Raw genomic sequence first — 24,865 nt, 5'->3', positions numbered from 1 at the left:
AGGAAAGTAGGAGCTAGCAGGACAGTAATCTAGCTAAGCTGCAAGCAAGTGAAGCTTTTTTGTAAGGAAAGAGCTGTAGAATCACAAGACACTCTGTATCACAAACCAGCAAATATATGCTAAATAGTGTCTAATTTCACAGAGTGCCACCCAATTGAAATTGTGCCAGGCCACCTGATTCCTTCTTCCACTGGTAAAGACCATCTCATGTGAACCAGCTGCCATGGATGTGGTTCAGAAAGCTGTCCCTGAAAAGAACTCTGGGCCATCTGTGCTTACAGTTCTATTAATAGAATGTTCTCCAAATCATAGACCTTCATCTGCAACCTCACATCAAGACTTTCTCCAACATGAGACCCGAAGAACATCACTCATCAGCATTCTTTGTGATCTATTGGGAAGGCACCATGATTTGAAGGAAAGGGTCAAAGGTGGGGTGGGAGCCAGATGAGACTGAACTCTGAGGCCAGGGGCATTCCTTTTCCCCTTCATCTTGCCAGGGTCAGGCCCGGTGATGACACAATTGTGTGTTGAGTTGTACTGAAGCATTTTGTAAGTGCCAAGCCAGTGGAAGCAGCTTTACAAGGTTATTGCATAATGGAAAAAGCCGTCCTCATTATTAAAAGAAGATGAGAAAAGGGAGGTTCATCAGTTCAGTAACTTGCGCATGTTGATACATCCTAGGGCCAAGATTCAGACATGGATTCTCTGACTCCACACCTGAATTTGATGGCCTCCACCGTCTCATATGTTTTTGTTTTCCATTATTTTTGGTCGTACTTGGGAACTTCGACTTTGATTGTGATTTATTTTTCTTGAACCAACCCTGATGGAGTTTTTTATGACTCTAGAGAAAGGTGAAATGACTAATACAAGGAAGCTGAAGTAGCAATAACATTTCTTAAAATTAATTGTTAAGAAATATAGAGGCTTAAACCACATAGAAATAATAGCAGATGACATGAGACACCAGATGGAGTCCAACCAGGCACACAATGCATGTTTGATAAACTTAAGAGAAATTGTAAAACACACTAAAAGAAAAAAATGGAAAGAATGTTCATTACGTTTAGATCTTTTTTTAAAAAAAAGCTTTTGCTAAGGCCATCATTTTCTCTTTAAGACCATAGAAAGTTAGTGGCTGCCAGAAACATTGCAAAGATAACTAAAGATGTTGATGTGAAACATGGAAGCAGCATCCTCATGCTTAATGTGCTGCTAAGGAAATAAATATAAGTAAACCAAGGCTGACTACGTATCCCTTATGTTATTTTCCCACCATGGTTCTAATCTTAAGAACATCAAATATATGAGACTTGATGAGTGACAATGACAAAGATACTTTGCAATACACTCTAAACCCAAGCATATGGCATGTGACATACATAGCTATGTATAGATCCATTTATTGATATGTGTGTATATATATCTATATATCTGTATCTCATATGACATATAATAACATACTGCCAAGAACAAGGGTAGAGGCTTTTAAAATATGTAAAAAGAAACTAACACAAAAGTTAGAATACAAGTCAAGAGAACAAATAATCTAAGAAAAATGGGAATATAGTTTCTTCAGTCATTTATTCATATGCCAGACAGTGCTAAGTGTTAGAGGTTACGAATGTGTAACATTTTGTTGACTTCTATATATGCTTACAGTTTAGTAAAGAAGATAAAAATGTGTTAAGCAATGCCTTACACTAGTGGAAGAATTAGAAAAGATGTCCAGGTCAGGTGCAGTGGTTCACGCCTGTAATCCCAGAAATTTGGAAGGCCGAGGCAGGCAGATTACTTGAGGCAAAGAGTTCAAGACAAGCCTGGCTAACATGGTAAAACCCCGTCTCTACTAAAAATACAAAAATTAACCGCGTGTAATGGCCCATGCCTGTAGTCCCAGCTAGAGTTCAAGAATCACTTGAATCTGGGAGGCGGAGATTGCAGTGATCCGAGATTGCACCACTGCACTCTAGCCTGAGCGACAGAGGCTCTGTCTCAAACAAACAAACAAACAACAACAACAAAAACAGAAAGACTTCCAAGAGATTGTAAACGAACATGTAAAGTAGAAAATTAGACCAATGAGAATTCTTGAAGGATATTTCAAAGAGTTTAAAAAGCCCAAAAACAAAAAGGAGAAAATAAATGATTTAAATGTCTCTTTTTAAATGTAAGGCAAAGGCGATAAAGCTGTTCCTGTAACCAAATTTCTGTTTAGTAGCTGTGCATTGTTACCACAACATGCCAATGAGAACTCTGGTTCCATTGAGGAAAACCTTTCCTGTGACCCTCTAGAATAGCAAACTCGGTGCCAATGGGGTAATTACAGAGTTATTTTATGGTTTCCTGTGTTTTGTCTGTTTGTCAATATTAATGCTAAGGACTGCCTAGACCAGCTCGGTCAGGGAGACCCTAACCCAGCGGCGCTAGAGGAATTAATGACACACAGACAGAAATATAGAGGTGTGAAGTGGGAAATCAGGGGTCTCACAGCCTTCAGAGCTGAGAGACCTGAACAGAGATTCACCCACGTATTTATTAACAGCAAGCCAGTCATTAACATTGTTTCTATAGATACTTGATTAACTAAAAGTGTCCCTTATGGGAAACGGGATTAACAGCCGAAATAAAGCAATAGGTTGGGCTAGTTAAGTGCAGCAGGAGCATGTCCTTAGGGCACAGATCACTCATGCTTGTTTGTGGCTTAAGAATGCCTTTAAGCGGTTTTCCTGGCCTGCGCGGGCCAGGTGTTCCTTGCCCTCCTTCCGATAAACTCACAACCTTCCAGGGTGGGCATTATGGCCATCATGAACATGTCACAGTGCTGCAGACATTTTGCTTATGGCCAGTTGTGGGGCCAGTTTATGGCTAGATTTTGGGGGGCCTCTTCCCAACAAAGGACATTAATTGAGATACATGCTTCTAATTCCTCTTACTTGTATAGAAGTACCGTAGATTAGAGAAAGGATTTCCAAAACTGGAGAAAAAAGAGAGTCCCTAAAAAGGCAGCACCATAAAGAATTGTAAAAGAGGAGAATCATGTCCTCAAATGTTAAAAGAAGACTTAAGGATTAGCCAAGGAAATTCTCACCTTTAAAGAAAAAGGAGACATTATGTCAATGATTATGAGGAGATGGGGGAAAGAGAGAAATGCCTCAGAATTATCTGGAGGGTTTTATAAAACCACACCATACATTACACACATGCATACACACACACACACACACACACACACACACCCCTGTAGGATCTAATGTGCTTACGACAGTGGCATGATCTCATGATTCAGAACCAGGGCCATGATGAACCACTATCATTGGAGGAATATGTCTTATCCCTCAGATGTGCTGGAGATGATAGAGTTGTTTAAAAAATCAGAGTGCAAGTAGCAGAAGAACTAAGGCAAAAGGAGATGCCTTGTGAAATACATTAACAATAACAGTTAAAGCAAGAGAATCAACTACCACCAATGGAAGAGTAGGGTACCCTGGTACTTGCCTCACTGAAAATCATCTAGAGCCAATTTAAAAGGAAAGCACAAACAACCCTCCAAAACAAATCCAGTATGATTATTTTGTGAAGGGTAAAAACAGCCCCCAAATTATAGAAATGATATATTTTTTTAATTCAACAAAAGACAAAATCAGGAAAAAAAGATAGAACAGAGTTATAAGGTAAACTTTTAATATTATGTACTTATGAGACACTAAAATATGCAATCCGTTTTCTTTATTGCTGTAGAAAGTAGTATGTATATTACTTTATAGTAGAGTTCTACAACTAGAAATTTTATAATTGAACTAGGTATTATTTATTACACATAAATGTTACTATTTTTTATTTGAGTTTGGTTATTTTTAGTTAGAAACTGCCTATAGTTTAACCCTGATAATAGGGTTAAATTGTTACTTACAAATATAATAAACTAAAGGAGCTTTTTCATTCTAGCATGCCTATATTGTGGGCTTATGTTTTTACCCTCTGCAATATTCCAACCTTGTCTTTAAAGGAAAATGAGACATTATATCAATGATTATGGGGAGGTGGTGGAAAGAGAGAAATGCCTTAGAATCATCTGGGTGATTTTACAAAACCACACCACACAGGGACACACGCACGCATATGCACACACACAGACGTAGAGGTCCTATTTCTTCAAAGTAAAAATAAGTTGAATGTTAATACTCTATATCAGAAAAAAATACCAAAAGTTTAATGAAGAGCTTACTCCCCTTTTGTTTTAATTTACTGAAATCATCTATATATCTTTTTTGTAATTGTCAACATTATTTTGTATTTTATCTTTCCAACTACGGTTTTCTTGTTGCTCCTTGAAGAAATTATTTTGGGGAATATGAAGCTTCATGTTTACAGATTTGCAGATCCTTTGGTAACACAAGAGGATGACAGAACTGCCTCAAGTTATCTTCTGAGCTGGCAGACTTCTCAAATTTGCACAGACACAACCTTTAGTGACCTTTGGAGTTCTGAAACCACATGAATCATCATTAAAGGAAAATTGAGCCAAAGCCACTGGGAAGTTCATTTCTCAGAGAATTAAGTTCATTTTGTTTCATACATAAGCAGTGAAGGTATATATAGATCCATGTCATTTTTCAGGTCAAGTAAAACTTTCCTGTGATTTAAAAGTTATAGTAAATACATGATGTTTTTTGAAACTCTATGTAGCTAATAAAGACAAAGAGAACAGCTAATTCGAAATTGCCTGCACAAGAAAATTAAAGTTTCCAAAATCTATTATAATTTTGTCACTCTAAGTGAAGACTCATGTGACATATTGGACTCCCTTACAGAAGACTACTTCAGGATTATCTTTCTGTAATTACTACTTTCACTTCATTAATAACCAATTTTAATGCCTTTTCCTATATGCATCTGTCCATCAGCAAGTGAAGACAGGAATTGCCTGACCTTGCAAGAAAAATAAACTGCTCAATGCAAATCATAATGAAGTTGGTAAAACAGTTTGGCTTCAGGGAGATGAAGATGATATATTTTGGGGAAAAAAGTCTCTTATTACTAAGGTATATTTTATCCCCATATAAAGTAGCAAAATAATAATATTTATTCATAAACAAAAAGGAGTGATCTAAAGGTTTTCCCAAGTTATAGGTTGGTGCAAAAAGTAATTGCAGTTTTGCCATCAACTGCAATTACTTTTTGCACCAACCTAATATTAACACATCAACAGATACAGGATATCAGATCTGAATTTAAAGGGTCAGTTTATAAATCGTATATAGTTCTCTCCAGATATAAAGTGGATTCCAGCACTCTGCACGCCTGAGCCTCTGCTCCTGTGACTATCCTACCGCCTCTATCCCCACTGCAGCCACCTTGAGAGAGATCGTGCACCTGCAAACTGGTCAGTTTGGCAATTGGTTCTACGGGGTGATCAGTGATGATCATGCCATCGGTCCTACTGGCACTTAGCGTGGGGATAGCAGCCTGCAGCTGGAGTGCATCAGTGTATACTACAATGAGACCACCAGTGGCAAGTATGTGCCCCACGCTGAGCTCACGGATCTGGAGCCCAGCACCGTGGACTCTCGTGTGCTCGGGCTCCTTCGGGCAGATCTTACGGCTGGACAACGTCATCTTCCATCACAGTGGTGCTGGAAACAACTGGGCCAATGGGCACTACACAGAAGGTGCGGAGCTGGTGGATTCGGTGCTGGACATTGTGAGGAGGGAGGCTGAGAGCTATGACTGCCTGCAGGGTTTCCAGCTGACCCACTCCCTGGGAGCAGGGACTGGGCCTGAGAGGGGTACCTTTCTCATCAGCAAGACCCCACAGAAGTATCCAGACAGGATCTTGAACATGTTCAGTGTGGCGCCCTTGCGCAAGGTGTCAGACATGGGGGTGGAGCCCTAAAACATCACCTTCTCAGTCCACCAACTGGTAGAAAACACAGATATGACCTATTGCACTGATAATGAAACTCCATAACGTCTGCTTCAGAGCCCTAAAGCTGACCACACTCAACTATGGTGACCTGAACCACCTGGTGTCTGCCACCATAAGTGGGGTCACTACCTGCCTAAGCTTCCCCAGCCAACTCAATGCTGACCTGCAGAAGCCAGCTATGTACATGGTCCCATTCCCTACCTGCACTTCTTTATGCCTGGCTTCACCCTGCTGACCATCCAGGGCAGCCAGCAGTACCAGGCCCTGACAGTGCCTGAGCTCACCCAGCAGATGTTTGATGCCAAGAACATGATGGCTCCCTGAGACCCCTGCCTAAAGGTGGCCACGGTGTTCACGGACTACAGGTCCATGAAGAAGTTGGATGAGCAAATGCTTAATGCCCAAAACAAGAACAGCAGCTACTTTGTTGGGTGAATCCCCAACCATGTAAAAACACTTGTCTGTGACATCCCACTTTTGGGGCTATAAATGTCTGCCACCTTCATCAGCAACAGCAAGGCCATCCAGGAGCTGTTCAAGCACACCTCTGAGTAGTTCACGGCCATGTTTTGGTGCAAAGCCTTTCTGCACTGGCACATGGGCAAGAGCATGGACTAGATGAAGTTCACCAAGGCCGAGAGCAACATGAACAACCTGGTGTCCCAATACCAGTAATACCAGGACATCTCAGCCATGGAGGAGAGAAAGGTTGAGAAGGAGGCCAAGAGGAAGGTGGCCTAGAGCCTTCAGACATGGACACTGGGTAAAGTGGGGAAGCAGTGGGAACTCTATTTACTCACAATCTTTTCTCTGATAACCAGGTCTCTCTGTGTGTGCACTTGGAGTTCTTCCTGACTTTATATCACACACTGTACAGACACCACCATTAAAAGCATTATCATAGTGAAAAGAAAGTGCATCTCCCAAGAACCATCTCGAATACATTTCTGTTGGCCCGGCGCAGTGGCTCACACCTGTGATCCCAGCACTTTGGGAGTCCAAGGCAGGCGGATTACCTGAGGTCATGAGTTCAAGACCAGCTTGGTCAACATGGTGAAAACCCTTCTCTACTAAAAATACAAAAAAATTAGCCAGGCATGGTGGTGCATGCCTGTAGTTCCAGCTACATGGGAGGCTGAAGCAGGAGAATCTCTTGAACCCAAGAGGTGCAGGTTGCAGTGAGCCGAGATCATGTCACTATACTCCAGCCTGGGCAACAAGAGCAAACCTCCATCTCAAAAAAACCAAAAAACAAAAAACAAAAAACAAAAAAACAGTTAATCATTCATCCCTGTGAAGCTTTGCAAATTTCAAAGCATCCTCAGCATTTTCAGGGGGCTTTCTCTCCTGAGCCTCTGGGATGCATCTCAATCAATTTGATTGCATTTAGTTTGTAGAATGGGTAAATTTGGAAAATATGTCAATATCCTAAAACACTGAAAATCCTAAATCCTTGAGGGTGAAAGTTCTTACCAGTTCAAACGTACTAGTGTAGGACCTGGATATAGTAGGTGCCCAATATAAAAAAAAAATCAAAGCAGAGATCTTTCACCTGCCTAGTTAGCTGTATTCCTATGTAAATTATTTTGAGTGTGTGGCTATTGTTAATAAGATTGCATTCTTGATTTGGCACTCATCCTGAATGTTGTTGGTGCGTGGAAATGCTACTGTTTTCTGTACTTTGGCTTTTTGTATCCTGAAACTTTGCTGAAGTTATTTATTAGATGTAAGAGTTTATGTGCAGAGACTCATTAGGGGTTTTCTAGGTATAAAATCATGCTGTCTGCAGAGATAGTTTGACTTCCTCTCTTTCTATTTGGATGCTTTTTATATCTTTCTTTTGCCAAATTGCTCTGACTAGGCCCTCCAATACTACATTGAATAAGAGTGGTGAGAGTAGGCATCCTTGTCTTATTCCAGTTTCAAAAGGAATGCTTCCAGCTTTTGCCTGTTCAGTATAATGTTGGCTGTGGGTTTGTTACAGATGGCTCTTATTATTTTGAAGTATGTTCCTTAACTGCCTAGTTTGTTGAAGGTTTTTAACATGAAGGGACGTTAAATTTTATCAAAAGCCTTTTCTGCATCAATTGAGATGATCATGTGGTTTTTGTTTTTAGTTCTGTTTATGTTATAAATCACATTTATTGATTTGCATATGTTGAACCAATCTTGCAACCCAGGGATAATGCCTACTTGATTGTGGTTAATTAGGTTTTTTGGTATGCTGCTGGATTCAGTTTGTTAGTATTTTCTGGAGGATTTTTGCATCTATGTTCATCAACGACATTGGCTTGAAGTTTTCTTTTTTGGTTGTGTCTTGGCCAGATTTTGGTATCAGAATGATGTTCATCTCATGGAATGAATTAAGGAGGAGAAATCAGAGATGACACAAACCAACAGAAAAACATTCCATGCTCATGGACAGGAAGAATCAATATTAAAATGGCCATACTGCCCAAAGCAATTTGCATATTCAATGCTATTTCTATCAAACTACCAATGACATTCTTCAGAGAATCAGAAAAAAAAAATTCTAAAATTCATATGGAAATAAAAAAGAGCCCAAATAGCCAAAGCAATCCTAAACAAAAAGAACAAAGCTGGAGGCATCACATTACCTGACTTCAAACTATACTACAAAGCTACGCTAATCCAAACAGCATTGTACTGGTACAAAAACAGACACATAGACCAGTGAAACAGAATAGAGAGCCCAGAAATAAAGCCGTACACCTACAACCATCTGATCTTCAACAGAATCAACAAAAACAAGCAATGATGAAAGGACTCTCTATTCAATAAATGTTGCTGGAATAACTTGGTTAGCCATAGACAGAGGGTTAAAACTGGACCCCTTCCTTATACCATGCCCAAAAAATCAATTCAAGATGGATTAAGACTTAAATTTAAAACCTAAAACTATAAAAATCCTTGAAGGAAACCTAGGCAATACCATTGTGGACATAGGCCCTAGCAAACATTTCATGAGGAAGACACCAAAAGGAATCACAACAAAACAAAAATTGACAAGTGGAACCTAATTAAACTAACAAGATTCTGCACAGCAATAGATAACATCAGTAGGGTAGACAGACAACTTACAGAATGAGAAAAAATATTTGCAAACTATGCATCTGACAAAGGTCTAATATGCAGAATCTGCAAGGAACTTGAACAAATTAATAAGCAAAAAACTAACAATAGCATTTAAAAGCGGGCAAAGGACAAGAATAGTCATTTTTCAAAAGAAGACATACACGTATCCAACAAGCCTATGAAAAAACGCTCAACATCACTAATCATTAGAGAAAGGTGAATCAAAACCACAATGAGATACCATCTCACACCAGTCAGAATGATTATAACTAAAAGGTCAAAAAAAAGAAGAGATGTCAGTGAGGTTGCAGAGAAAAGGAAATGTTATACACTGCTTGTGGGAAGGTAAATTAATTCACCCACTGTGGAAAGCAGTTCGGTGATTTCTCAAACAACATGATATAGAACTACTTTCTGATCCATCAATCCCATTATTAGGTATATACAGAAAGGAATATAAATTATTCTGCCATAAAGACAGATGCACGCATATGTTCATCACAGTAGTATTCACAATAGCAAAGACATAGGACCAACCTAATTGCCCAGCAATGGTAGATTGGATAAAGCAAATATGGTACATATACACCATGGAATACTATACAGCTATAAAAAAGAATGAGATTATGTCCTTTGCAGCAACATCAATGGAGTCGAAGGCTGTTATCCTAAGTGAACTAACGCAGGAACAGAAAACTAAGTACTGCATGTTCTCATTTATAAGTGAGAGCTAAACATTGAGAACACATGGATATTAAAGAAGGGAACAAGAGACACTGGGGCCTACTTGAGGGTGGAGGGTTGCAGGAGGGTGAGTTTTGAAAAATCTACCTATTGGGTACCATGCTGAATACCTGGATGATGAAATAATCTGTATATGAAACCCACGTGACATGCAATTTACCTATAAAACAAACCTGCACATGTAACCCTGAAACTAAAATAAAAGTTTTAAAAATAATAAAATATAATAAAAGTTGCAAATAAATAATAATTTAAATATTTTTAAAATAAATAAAAGTATACTAAATGTACAACTTAGCATTAGATACAATTGCTTTATCTTTAAGTAACATCCACTAATGATGAAGTTGAAGTTTAAAATTTTTTAATTTAGAAAATTATTCCAATCAATTATTTACTGAATAAAATAGGATTTTATAAGAATTCTTTATTATTAACATTCGCAAATCAATAAACATAATCCAGCATATAAACAGAACCAAAGACAAGAACCACATGATTATCTCAATAGATGCAGAAAAGGCTTTTGACAAAATTCAACAGCCCTTCATGCTAAAAACGCTCAATAAATTCGGTATTGATGGAACGTACCTCAAAATAATAAGAGCTATTTATGACAAACCCACAGCCAATATCATACTGAATGGGCAAAAACTGGAAAAATGCCCTTTGAAAACTGGCACAAGACAGGGATGCCCCCTCTCACCACTCCTATTCAACATAGTGTTGGAAGTTCTGGCTAGGGCAATCAGGCAAGAGAAAGAAATCAAGGGTATTCAGTTAGGAAAAGAAGAAGTCAAATTGTCCCTGTTTGCAGATGACATGATTGTATATTTAGAAAACCCCATTGTCTCCGCCCAAAATCTCCTTAAGCTGATAAGCAATTTCAGCAAAGTCTCAGGATACAAAATTAATGTGCAAAAATCACAAGCATTCTTATACACCAGTAACAGACAAACAGAGAGCCAAATCATGAATGAACTTCCATTCACAATTGCTTCACAGAGAATAAAATACCTAGGAATCCAACTTACAAGGGATGTAAAGGACCACTTCAAGGAGAACTACAAACCACTGCTCAGTGAAATCAAAGAGGACACAAACAAATGGAAGAACATACCATGCTCATGGATAGGAAGAATCAATATCGTGAAAATGGCCATACTGCCCAAGGTAATTTATAGATTCAATGCCATCCCCATCAAACTACCAATGAGTTTCTTCACAGAATTGGAAAAAACTGCTTTAAAGTTCATATGGAACCAAAAAAGACCCCGCATTGCCAAGACAATCCTAAGTCAAAAGAACAAAGCTGGAGGCATCACGCTACCTGACTTCAAACTATACTACAAGGCTACAGTAACCAAAACAGCATGGTACTGGTACCAAAACAGAGATATAGACCAATGGAACAGAACAGAGTCCTCAGAAATAATACCACACATCTACAGCCATCAGATCTTTGACAAACCTGAGAGAAACAAGAAATGGGGAAAGGATTCCCTATTTAATAAATGGTGCTGGGAAAATTGGCTAGCCATAAGTAGAAAGCTGAAACTGGATTCCTTCCTTAATCCTTATATGAAAATTAATTCAAGATGGATTAGAGACTTAAATGTTAGACCTAATACCATAAAAACCCTAGAAGAAAACCTAGGTAGTACCATTCAGGACATAGGCATGGGCAAAGACTTCATGTCTAAAACACCAAAAGCAACGGCAGCAAAAGCCAAAATTGACAAATGGGACCTCATTAAACTAAAGAGCTTCTGCACAGCAAAAGAAACTACCATCAGAGTGAGCAGGCAACCTACAGAATGGAGAAAATTTTTGCAATCTACTCATCTGACAAAGGGCTAATATCCAGAACCTACAAAGAACTCAAACAAATTTACAAGAAAAAAACAAACAACCCCATCAAAAAGTGGGCAAAGGATATGAACAGACATTTCTCAAAAGAAGACATTCATACAGCCAACAGACACATGAAAAAATGCTCATCGTCGCTGGCCATCAGAGAAATGCAAATCAAAACCACAATGAGATACCATCTCACACCAGTTAGAATGGCGATCATTAAAAAGTCAGGAAACAACAGGTGCTGGAGAGGGTATGGAGAAATAGGAACACTTTTACACTGTTGGTGGGATTGTAAACTAGTTCAACCATTATGGAAAACAGTATGGCGATTCCTCAAAGATCTAGAACTAGATGTACCATATGACCCAGCCATCCCATTACTGGGTATATACCCAAAGGATTATAAATCATGCTGCTATAAAGACACATGCACACGTATGTTTATTGCGGCACTATTCACAATAGCAAAGACTTGGAATCAGCCCAAATGTCCATCAGTGGCAGACTGGATTAAGAAAATGTGGCACATATACACCATGGAATACTATGCAGCCATAAAAAAGGATGAGTTTGTGTCCTTTGTAGGGACATGGATGCAGCTGGAAACCATCATTCTTAGCAAACTATCACAAGAACAGAAAACCAAACACTGCATGTTCTCACTTATAGGTGGGAACTGAACACTGAGATCACTTGGACTCAGGAAGGGGAACATCACACACCGGCTCCTATCATGGGGAGGGGGGAGGGGGGAGGGATTGCATTGGGAGTTATACCTGATGTAAATGACGAGTTGATGGGTGCTGACGAGTTGATGGGTGCAGCACAGCAACATGGCACAAGTATACATATGTAACAAACCTGCACCTTATGCTCATGTACCCTAGAACTTAAAGTATAATAATAATAATAAAAAAAAGAGATAAAAAAAAGAAAAAAAAAGAAAATTATTCCAATCAATTATTTACTGAATAAAATAGGATTTTATAAGAATTCTTTATTATTAATTTTTCTATCAGTGTTCAAATAAAGTAAAAGTCATACTCCTCATGGAAATGCCATTAAGAAGCTTCTTAGAAGTCTGGATTCCTGAGTTACATCTTCCATAGACTTCCCAGAATCCACATGACAAAAATGTACACTTCATTGGTACCATTTGAATTAATAGAACATTGTGCTGGAATTGAGTTGAAAAGCACATTCTTAACTTCCCTATTTCAATTATGTTAAAATAAAAAAAAAGAAATGAAAAGAAAACAAAAGAAAAGAGAAGAAAAGAAAAGAAAGGCTTCCTAGAACATCATGGACTGTGGAATAAAATTCAAAGAACTCTTTCATTCAACACAATGTAAATTATATTATGGTTCCTTTCCCAAAGCTGACCCTTGCTTATGACGTGTTCTGTATTCATAAAATGTTCGTATTCTTGAGACTGTCACCTGATAACTTTTGCATAGGTTGTTTGCACCAAGTACCACGACAAAAGCATTTTCATTGTCTTTTTGTTAAAAAACAGATACACAGGAAATAAATCAAGCAAATCATTACATTATCATCATCAGTCCAAATTGTTCATATGTGTATGGAATAAAGTCTTTTATTATTCCAAATATTTTATAAATGTTTAATTTTGAATAGTAAAAAATAGAATATTTCCACCTTATTAATTCATTCTCATTCTTTCCTTCTGACTAGGCTTAAGAAAACAGAAAAGCGGCCGGGCGCGGTGGCTCAAGCCTGTAATCCCAGCACTTTGGGAGGCCGAGATGGGCGGATCACGAGGTCAGGAGATCGAGACCACCCTGGCTAACACGGTGAAACCCCGTCTCTACTAAAAAATACAAAAAAACTAGCCGGGCGAGGTGGCGAGCGCCTGTAGTCCCAGCTGCTCGGGAGGCTGAGGCAGGAGAATGGCGTGAACCCGGGAGGCGGAGCTTGCAGTGAGCTGAGATCCGGCCACTGCACTCCAGCCTGGGGCGACAGAGCAAGACTCCGTCTCAAAAAAAAAAAAAAAAAAAAAAAAAGAAAACAGAAAAGCAATTTTCTTACCCTACTTCAAAGAGTCCCATGAGACTCATTTCCGCAAAAAAAAACTCCCAAATCATAATTAAACCTATAGGTAACAGAAATAAAGATGAAGTTTGTGAGACAAATAATAGCCAAGCCTATGATATAACAAAAAGTTATCTATTCTCAGAAAACTCTTAGTAAATGAATTTTTCTGTTTGTGAGATATCAGTCTAGACTATAATTCTATTTAGAAAGAGGCTTGGGATTTCACCTCAATGAATGTACTAGTTAGATATCAGGTAATACAATAGAAATTATTAAACCAGGGCCGCTGGAGACAACAAATACACCTTTGTAAGGATTTCCTACTTGGTAACGAAGGTAAGAATGTCAGAGTTGTTCAAGGAAAGTTGCAATCCACAATCTCTGTTCTCTTTCTAGCAAATATATATTACAATATATATATATTTCTTAATATATATTATAAGAGATATATTTACTACATGTATTTGTATATATAGTAAGAAATAATGGTAAATAAAAGGAAGACAAAGCTAATGAAGGAAAGATTCTTTCACCTTATTGGATTTGCACAGTCTTCGTGCAGGGCTGAAACTGCTAGATATGTGTTGCTTATTAAGAAACTAATGTCTGAAATTGATGCACTTGTTTAATTTTAGAGTTTTCCATGTACTACTTTAACACATCTCAGAAAAGGGACTATAAATCCTAATTCAACAGTATTATTATAATAAACATCATATTTAGAAGTCATTCTGTGGGAGTTATGCAAAGCCATGTCTCCATTAACACTCCCTTTGTTTCCTCCATTGCCATATGGAAGGACAGAATAGATACCAACACAATCTTAGGTTAAAAAGAATATCTCTCTAGGAAACAACGCTAAAGAGAGTTGGTGGGGGAATGAAATTACCAAAGGGGCATCTGATTAAATGAAAGAAGCCAGGGCAGACAGAAGCACAGAGGATAATAGCTATTTTGATCCAGTGAGTATTGACCACAGAGAAAAAAAAAAAAAAAGGATCTACATTGTCACAATTACTCCTCTCTGACAAAGTCTTAACGTTTCTAGGTCGCCACGTACTGAGTTTTATCAAAGTGACTTTCAGATGTCACATAACTATATAATTTATCTTTTGACTGAAGTTAATCACATAAACTAGGAGGTCTTTGAAGACCAGATTGACCCTGATCTGGATGTATTCATTCTTTATAGCTTGTTCAATGAGGAAACTATTTCAGTCTTAGGCAGTCTTAAAAATAACAGAAAGAACATTTTCACAAGAACCTATACATTAGGTAGGGGAGAAATAACCATTTTCAAACAGCTTTTCTTTCCTCCACTTGATTACACTCGTTATGTTTTGACGTTAGACTTTCAAGCTGGTCAACATTTATGGAGACAAGAAAAAAAGGGGTTACAGTGACTGGCCACAAACACCACACTCTGATTGGAAAGGAAGAATAATGTTCAAGAATATGGTGAAATTAGCACATCTAGAGTACTAGGAATATCCAACTTCAGCCTGGAGGTTCACAAGAAAGATTTTCCTGGGCGACAAGATGTCAAGGGAAGCACCTCACCTGACTACAGCAAACAATGACATTGGAAAAGTTATTTCCTGCATAATCAGGAGAAATAAATGAATCAATCACTTTTAAAACAGGCTTTTCCTTTTCTACTATCATCTATGTATCATTAATGATTCGCTCAAATTACTGAGTTTAAGTTGAGTAACATTTAGATGAACTTATATGAACTATAGTATATTCAGTTACAATTATTCACTTATTCTCCTTAGCTTGTGTTAATCTTCCCAAATCTCACTTATGATCAGATATGTTTAATTATTTATGAATAAACTGTGTAGTTTTTAATTTTAAAATATTTTGTCAGTTATACATGCACATATTCAGTCAAACAGTTCTACAAAGTCATACATATTTAATGAGTCAAATAGTTGTACATGACTTACTAAGAAAAACATGGCTTCCTTCCACACCTCTTGCCTCCATTCCATCCTCCAGGCAACTATTTTAACTCTTTTAGTTCTTTATCTCTACATAACCTACTTAGACTGCCACACTCTGAATTTTCAGTTTTAGGCATAATCTATGGACTTGGCAGTACGGAAACAGAGACTTACTTCTTTTTCTCTACCCCTACCAAACCCATAAGCACCCTCATTTCTCCATTTCCCCAGTATCGTTACATCATCTTTGTGGTTTTATATTCAATACTAAGCCACACAGTATACAATGATGATTTGTATAATTGTTTTCTCCTGGCAGTCTTGCATTACTTGTTTCCTTTGTTTATTATGTTACTAATTCGTCTCCCACATGCTCCTTATTTGTATAACTCTTTTCTCATTAAGTTGAAACCTGTTACATAGATTCTATTAATTTTATCCATCGGAGGCAACTTCCCAAAGTCTCCTGACCTGGTCCAACATGGACTGCCTGGCTGCTGGGTGCTGCATGGGTCATCAACCTGAGAGCTTCCTGACCACAATCATGGGTCTCCCACATGTCTCCCTGCATGTCTCTTGTGTATTTTATGTCTGTTTTGTCCCCTTCAGATGTCCTCCCATTTTAGTGGAATGCATTTTCCAGTAGATTCCTGGTAAAGAACCATGGACTTTGTTTCATCATCTTGCTTCCAATGTTGCTAATGAGAAATTCAATTACATTTTGTTTCTTGATCCTTTTAAGCTACGTTTTTCAATTTTGGAAGTGGTTAGAATCTTCTTATTCCAAATATTCTGAAATCTCTCAATAATATACAATGTGGATTTTGTTTTCATTTATTTTTCACAGCACCTCTTGTGAACATCTTCAGTATGGAAACATAGGTCATTCAGCAGGAAATTATTTTTTGACAATTTTCTCCCTTTTGTTTTCCTCATTCTTTCTTTTTAGTTTTCTAGTATATGGATGTTGGTCCTACCATACAAATCCTCTAGGTTTCTTATCCTCTTGCTCCTAGTTTTTACATCTGCCTTTTAATCTATTTTGTAGGATATTTTACGCTTTGAATGTTTTACTCATTTTTTAATTTCTACATTACATATTTAATTCCATGAGCTCTTTCTTATTCCCTGACTGCTTTTTGTACAGTACTGTGTTCTTGTTTCAGGGATACTATTACATTTCTTTTTGTTTCTTCACTCTCTTTCTCTGTATTTTTTAAAATTGTTTTTGTTTTTGTTGGGTTTTGATTAGTGGTTTTATTATATTGTTTGTTTCACATAGAAGGTTTCTTAAGATGACTGTTGAGTCTGAACTGTCAAGTCATAGATACAAGCAGAACAAAAAGAGCTGATGGAGTTTTGCATGAGAATGGAGCTTTCCACCTGTAGGCTTCCCGTAGGAGCTCTATACTGTAGGGAAGGCAGATCTTGAGAGGAATCATCAGTCTTTGCAAGACAACTACTTCACAGGAAACCATTACAGTGTCTACCAGCGAAGGGACACTAACTTCTAGGAGAGAACAGTGTTATTTTATAGGCCCAGGAGTCTTGGCAGAATTTATGATTCAATTTTCCCAGCTTCCTAAAAATCCACTCAAATGTTACCTGATTTTCCATGATCCCACTCCTTCTCAACCATTATCCTAACTTTAACCTAAGAGACTCTGTGAGAGTAAAGATTGAATTTGTTTTGTTGTTCAGCCAAGTGAAGGATTAGACTTTGGATTTGGTTTCCAGAAACTTGATCCTGTAATTATAGAAAATAAGGTTTCTTTTAGGGCAGTTACAGAAGCTCTGACCTTTTACTTATGCCTTGATCCTGAACTTAAATTTTCTTTCTCCAAGTTGGTTCCTCTTAGAAACCACCTACAAAACATTATATTTCTTATGTCCACTAAAAAGTTATATGGAAGCACCTACATAGTCAACCAAAATCTTGTCTTCTATAGACATTTGATTACAGATGACTCTGAATTATAATTGAAGTAAGTCTTTTTCCACCACATACCATGAAATACCATGTTTGCTTTGATATTGGCAAAGAGGTCATTTTAACCAATCAGATCAAGAACCAATTCCAGATTCCCATTGTTAAGTTTCTGCTCCCCTGGAACCTCTAGTAATATCAATGGGGAATTAATCAAAAAACAGAACCACTATGAGCATTTTGAAATAAGGGATTTATTATAGCAATAAAATCTTATACAATTTTTTATTAAAACCTAGGAAGTAAAGGTCTTAAGGGAGCATTGGAGAATTAGGGAGAGGCCACTAGCCAGCCCTCCTAAGATATTGGTAGGCATAGGTAACTCAGAGTCTACAAGGAAATATGTCAAAATAAGCACATCCCGTTGCCACAGCGAGACTGCACAGATAGAGCTGGTGAGAAAGTCCATGGAAAGTGACTGATTCTGTGTTGGGTGGTGATCTGGGTTACCCGTTCTACCCAAAGCTAGCAGAAGAAAAACTGGACTTGGAGAGGGAAAGAACCAGGACAAGATGGAATTTGTGGGTACCTCTGCATCTGTCTTTCACCACAACTACAATGTTGACCCTCAGAAAGCAATGGTTGTTGCGTCACTTCTGCCTTAAAAATCCTGTAAAACATTTTCATTTGGCCAACTCTAGCCTGAAACTGTACAGAGAGGAGGATTCTGGGTGTTGTAGTTCCAGCTTATCCAAACTGACACCATACAGAATCTATTACAAGTAATGTGTTAAATAACTGACTTGGCAGAAACTGATTATTAAATGAAGAACTATGTTTTCCATACAAAATCCCTAAATGTATGATACTACTAATCCCATCTCTTGTTTATATGGTCCCTCTACACTTTGATCTTTCTCTTTTTACATCTGTATTCTGAAACTTCTCAATTTGTTAATGCTGGAATGAGAAAAAATAAAATCTTATAGTTTTCAAACTTCACCAATAAGTCATCTGAAGATCAGATAATGTGAAACCCAAAATTAGTAGTTAAAATAAAATTAATGTATTTTTTAGTTTTTCTTTACACTTTGCCGAATTAAGTGAAAATCGATATTGGGAAACTCTTATTTTAGTTTTTAATTCACTTCAAGTAGAAGAAATATCATTTCAGCTTTTTTGTTGTGTTTATTTGGTAATGAGTTTTCTGTACTTTACTACTTTGATAACTCTTCCAAGGTCTTTATTTATTTATTTATTAGTTATTTATTTATTTATTAGACTGAGTCTCACTCTGTCACCCAGGCTGGAGTACCGTGGCACGACCTTGGCTCACTGCAACCTCTCCTCCCAGGTTCAAGCGATTCTTGTACCTCAGCCTCCCGAGTAGCTGGGATTACAGGTAGCCACCACCACGCCCAGCTAATTTTTTTTGTATATTTAGTAGAGACAGGGTTTCACCATGTTGGCCAGGCTGGTCTTGAACTCCTGACTTCAGGTGATCCGCCTGCCTCAGCCTCCGAAAGTGCTGGGATTACAGGCGTGAGCCACCACACTCGGCCTCTTCCAAGGTCTTAGTGTTTTGTTCATCTTTTTTCTTTAACCTTTTATAATAATTTGTGCACAGTAGTTAATAAAAAAAGAATTGCAGTGAAATAGTAAAATAAAAATCCTGATATATAGTAATGTCAAATGAAAACATTCAACTAATATTGATTTATGTAATGAACATGCATGTAAAAAGCACATAGAAGGTTATTATTATAGTAATTAATAATCAGAATGCATATAATTGAATGTAAGTTTGGAGAAGACAGAAACTGAAGAGAGGCAAATTATCCTAGAAAATACCTACTCTGAACTAGGGCCATTCATATCTTCCCACAAAAAGCTATTTTATTTCCTATCTGAAAAAGATAAATGTCTTTAGCGACACGCAATAAAACCAAGGTCGTTTCTAAAATGTGGGACTAGCTTAAAAGTAAATTTTGTGAAGTGATCCTGGAAGAAGAATTTAAACAGGTTAGAGGAAAGGTGAACTCAATTAATTCGATCTTCTTTCAAGTAGAATGCTTCAGGAGATCATAGAGAAAGCAGATGGATGGATGACTGTAAAGAAATAACAGGAAAGATTACAAGGGCTTTTGCTTCATGCTTATTTATGATATTTATTTTAAAGACTTGTAAACATTCATATCTCTATGAACTTACATGTGGATCTTATGGGTTTATAGAACTGATAAAGACAATGTTAGAGTTAATATTACAAATCCATTTAAACTGTGATTTTCTCAAATTTTAATAAAATCCTATATAATAGCTTACTTCAAATTGCCAAACAGAATTTAAATTTCTTCCTACTAATGTTGCAATAGCATTATTCTGAAAACCTTTTTATTTGATTTAAATTGTTTCTTTTCCATTGGCTTCATTATTTTCTATGTTTTACCCATGATAATACTAAAAGGGACAAATTGGCCTACTAGTTTTCTCACTACTCCCCCCTTCAACAATTTCTCTACAAAAAAGGTTTCTGAAGACAATATAATTATTTAGCTAATTGTGTTCTGTTATAAAGTCATCAAGGTATTTTTATAAGTTTGAATCAAATGCTAATATTTTCTATTCTGGACAAACAAATGCACATGTAGGGTGGGAAATGGGATCTCCGTTTATAATCCCTAAATGGCTTAATATTAAACTTTCTGAGTATTATTATTAGTTAATTTGTTCCAATTAGTTTTTTCTTGAGGAAAATAAAATATAGAACTATCAGACATAAGAAACATAATAGAATTCCTTCAGCATTGGTTGCTGTACTCCCTAAGTTACCATTTGAAATATCAGTTAAAAGCCATGATAGATGACATTTTTTGATAACTGACCCTTTAATCCATTTTTGACAAAATTAAAATGAAATTAGTTTTTAAGTTGTAAGTGACCATTAAACTATTAATTCGGCTCGACAGAGATTTAGCTTGGTTTATTATTATGTAGTGTTTTTGTTACAGTTATTAACCTTGGGAACAAGGACTTTCATTGAACTTGTTTGCTGTTATATACTAAGAGCCTATAGTTATGCCTGTTCCAGATTCATCACTCAATGAGTAGTTGTGGAAGGATGAAAGAAAGGAAGAAAGGAATTTCCCTTTTACTCAGATTTTTCTCAGAATACAATGAACTCTCATCAACATGAAAGACTTACACATTTGTAGAGTGCTATTATGTTTATTAATGTATTTTCACATGTACTGTTAAAATACAATTTCATAGTAACTTTGATTATAGAATAGGTAGTTTTATTTCCATTTATTTATTTTTAATAAATGTTATTCTAGATTTATTTTTAATAAACTGTTGATTCAGAGTTATATGGGCAAATTTGTTATATAGGTAAATTGCATGCCACAGAGGTTTAGTGTACAGATCATTTTGCCACCCGGGTAATAAGCATAGTACCAATAGTTAGTCTTTCGACACTTGCCTTCCTTCATCCCTCTACCCTCAAGTAGGCCCTGGTGTCTGTTGTTCCCTTCTTTGTGTGCATATGTACTCAAGGTTTAGCTCCCACATGTAAGTGAGAACATGTGATATTTGATTTACCATTCCTGTGTTGGTTCACTAAAGATAATGGCCTCCAGCTCCATTCATGTTGCTGCAAAGTATATGATCTCATTCTTTTTTATTGCTGCTTAGTATTCCATAGTGTATATGTGCCACATCTTCTTTATCCAGTCTACTGATGGACATTTAGGTTGATTCCATGTCTTTGCTATTGTGAAGAGTGCTGCAATGAACATACAAGTGCATCTATCTTTATGGTAGAATGATTTACATTCCTTTGGATGCATGCCCAATAATGGGATTTCTGGGTTCATGGTGATTCTGCTTTGAGTTATTTGAGAAATCTCCAGACTGTTTTCCACAGTAGTGAAACTTATTTACATTTTCACCAGCAGAGTAGAAGCTCTCTCTTTTCTCTGCAACATCACCAGCATCTGTTTTTTTGACTTAATAATGGCCATACGGATTGATGTGAGATAGTATCTCATTGTGTTTTTGCTTTGCATTTCGCTAATGATTAGTGATGTTGAGTGTTCTTCCATGTGTTTGTTATCCACGTGTATGTCTTTTTTTGAAGTGTCTGTTCATGTCCTTTGCCCAATTTTTAATGGGGTTGTTTGGTTTTCACTCGTTAATTTGTTAAAGTTCCTTATATATGCTGGATATTAGACCTTTGTCAGATACATAGTCTACAAATATTTTCTCCCATGCTGTAAATTATCAGTTTACTCTGTTGATAGTTTCTTTTGCTATGCAGAAGCTCCTTAGTTTATTAGGTCCCGTTTGTCAATTTTCATTTTGTTACAATTGTTTTCAGCATCTGTGATGGTTAATATTGGGTGTCAACTTGATTGGACTGAAGGATGCAAAGTATTATTCCTGGGTGTGTCTGTGAGGGAGTTGCCAAAGGAGATTAACATTTGAGTCAGTGGACTGGGAGAGGCAGACCCACCCTCAATCTGGGTGGGCACAATCTAATTAGCTGCCAGCTGCAGCCAGAATAAAAGCAGGCAGAAGAACATGAATAGACCGGACTGGCTTCATCTTCTGGCGCCCATCTTTCTCCCATGCTGGATGCTTCCTGCCCTCAAACATCGGACTCCAAGTTCTTTAGCTTTAGGACTCTTGGACCTTCAACCACAGACTGCAGGCTGCACTGTCAGCTTCCCTGCTTTTGAGCTTTTGGGACTCAGACTGGCTTCCTTGCTCCTCGATTTGCAGACAGCCTATTGTGGGACTTCACCTTGGGATCGTGTGAGTCAATACTTCTTGATAAACTCCACGTTATATATACATCTATCCTATTAGTTCTGTCTGTTTAGAGAACCCTAAGTAATATAGCATCTTTATCATAAAATTGTTCCCAGGGGCTATGTCCAGAATGATATTTTTAAATTTTTCTTCAAGGGTTTTTATAGTTTTAGGTTTTACACTTAAGTCTTTAATCCATCTTAAGTTGATTTTAGAACATATTATAAGCAAGGGGTCCAGTTTCGGTGTTCCCAGTTATTCCAGCACCATTTATTGAATAGAGAGTCCTTTCCCTACTGCTTATTTTTTTTGTCAATTTTGTTGCAGATCAGATGGTTGTAAGTGTGTGTCTTTTTTTCTGGACTCTGTATTCTGTTCCACTGGTCTATGTGCCTGTTTTTGTACCAGTACCAAGCTGTTTTGGTTACTGCAGCCTGATAGTACAATTTGAAGTTGAATAATGTGATACATCCAGCTTTTCTCTTTTTCTTAGGATTGTATTGGTTATTTGAGCTCTTTTTTGGTTCCATAAGAATTTTAGAATAATTTTTTTCTAATTCTCTGAAAATATTATTGGTAGTTTGATAAGAATAGCATTGAATCTGTAAATTGCTTTTGGCAGTCTGACCATTTTAACAATTTTGATTCTTTCTATTCATGAGCATGAAATGCTTTTCCATTCCTTTTATAGTCTCTGATTTTTATTTTCAGCTGTTGTAGAGATCTTTCACTGCCCTGGTTAGCTGTATTCCAAGGTATTTTATTATTTTTTGTGGCTATTGTGAACGGGATTGTGTTCTTGATTTGGCACTCAGCTTGAATGTTGTTGATGTATAGAAATGCTACTGATTTTTGTGCATTGATTTTGTATGAACTTTGCTGAAGTTGTTTATCAGATTTAGGTGTCTTTGGGCAGAGACTGGGGTTTTCTAGGTACAAAATCATATTGTGTGCAAACAGAGATAGTTTCACTTCCTCTCTTCCTATTTGGATACCTTTCATCTCTTTCTCTTGCCTGATTGCTCTGGCTACGACTTCCAGTACTATGCTAAAGAGGAGTGGCAAGAGGGGGCATCCTTGTCTTGTTCCAGTTTCAAGGGAAATGTTTCCAGCTTTTGCCATTTAATGTTGGTTGTGGGATTGTCATAGATAGCTTTTATTACTTTGAGGTATGTTCCTTTGATCTCTAGTTTGTTGAGGGTTTTTAACATGAAGAGATGTTGAGTTTATCTAAAGCCTTTTCCTTATCTATTGAGATGAACATGTGTTTTTTGTTTATAGTTCTGTTTATACGATGAATCACATTTATTGATTTGTGAATGTAGAGAAGAGCCAAACTTACATCTCAGGAATAAAACCTACTTGATCATGATGGAGTAACTTTTTGACATGCTGCTAGGTACAGTTTGCTAGTATTTTGTTGAGGGCTTTTGCATCTATATTTATCAGAGAGATCAGCCTGAAGTTTTCTTTCTTTGTTGTATCTCTGCCAGATTTTGGTTTTGGAATAAAGCTGGCATCAACTTTGAATTAGAGAAGTCCCTTCTTCTCAGTTTTTCCGAATAATGTCAGTAGGATTGGTACCAGCTCTTCCTCATACATCCAGTAGAATTCAGCTGTGAATCTGTCTGGCCCAGGGTTTTTCCTTGTTGATAGACTTTTTATTACTAATTCAATTTTAGAGCTCATTATTGATCTGTTTAGGATTTCAGTTTCTTTCTGGTTCAATCTTGGGCAGTTGTATGTTTCCAAGAATGTACCCATCTCTTCTAGGTTTTCTAGCTTGCACGCATAGAGGTGTTTACAATACTCTGAGGGCTTCTGGTATTTCTGTAGGGTAGACAGTAATGTACCCTTTGTCATTTCTGATTGTGTGTATTTGGAGCTTTTCTTTTGTTATCAGTTCAGCTAGCAGTCTATCTATCTTAGTAATTCTTTCAAAGAACCAAACCTGGACTCGTTGATTTTTGTGTATGATTTTTCACCTCTCAATTTCCTTCAGTTCAGCTCTGATTTTGGTTATTTCTCATCTTCTGCTACCTTTGCAATTGGTTTGCTCTTGTTTTTTTAGTTCCTCTAGATGTGATATTAGGTTGTTGATTTGAAATCTTTCTAACTTTTTGGTGTGAGTGTTTAGTGCTGTAAACTTTCCTCTTAACAATGCTTTAGGCTGGGAACAGTGATTTATGCCTATAATCCCAGCACTTTGGTAGGTTGAGGTGGGCAGATTGCTTGAGTCTGTAAGTTTGAGACCTGCCTCGGTAACAGCAAGACCCTGTCTCAAATAAATAAATAAATAAATAAATAAATAAATAAGACTTTGCTTTTCCCAGAGATCCTAGTATGCTGTATATTTTGTTTTCATTAGTTTCAATGAATTTATTGAGTAATGCCTTAATTTCATTGCCTGTCCAAAAGTCATCCAGGTGAATATTGTTTAGTTTCCATGTAATTGTTTGGTTTGGAGAGATCTTCTTAGTACTGATT

The 24,865-nt window shown here is 37.2% G+C and overlaps 1 pseudogene; it reads left to right on the top strand.

Moving 5' to 3' along the window:
• Positions 1-6,645, top strand: part of LOC112622638 — a 75,573-nt pseudogene extending 68,928 nt beyond the window's left edge.
• The last annotated feature ends 18,220 nt before the right edge of the window (positions 6,646-24,865 follow it).

Source organism: Theropithecus gelada, chromosome 4 (assembly GCF_003255815.1).
Source record: "Theropithecus gelada isolate Dixy chromosome 4, Tgel_1.0, whole genome shotgun sequence".
Taxonomy (NCBI): domain Eukaryota; kingdom Metazoa; phylum Chordata; class Mammalia; order Primates; family Cercopithecidae; genus Theropithecus; species Theropithecus gelada.
The sequence above is the reverse complement of the archived record's forward strand: the minus strand, read 5'-3'. Positions and strand labels throughout refer to the sequence as shown.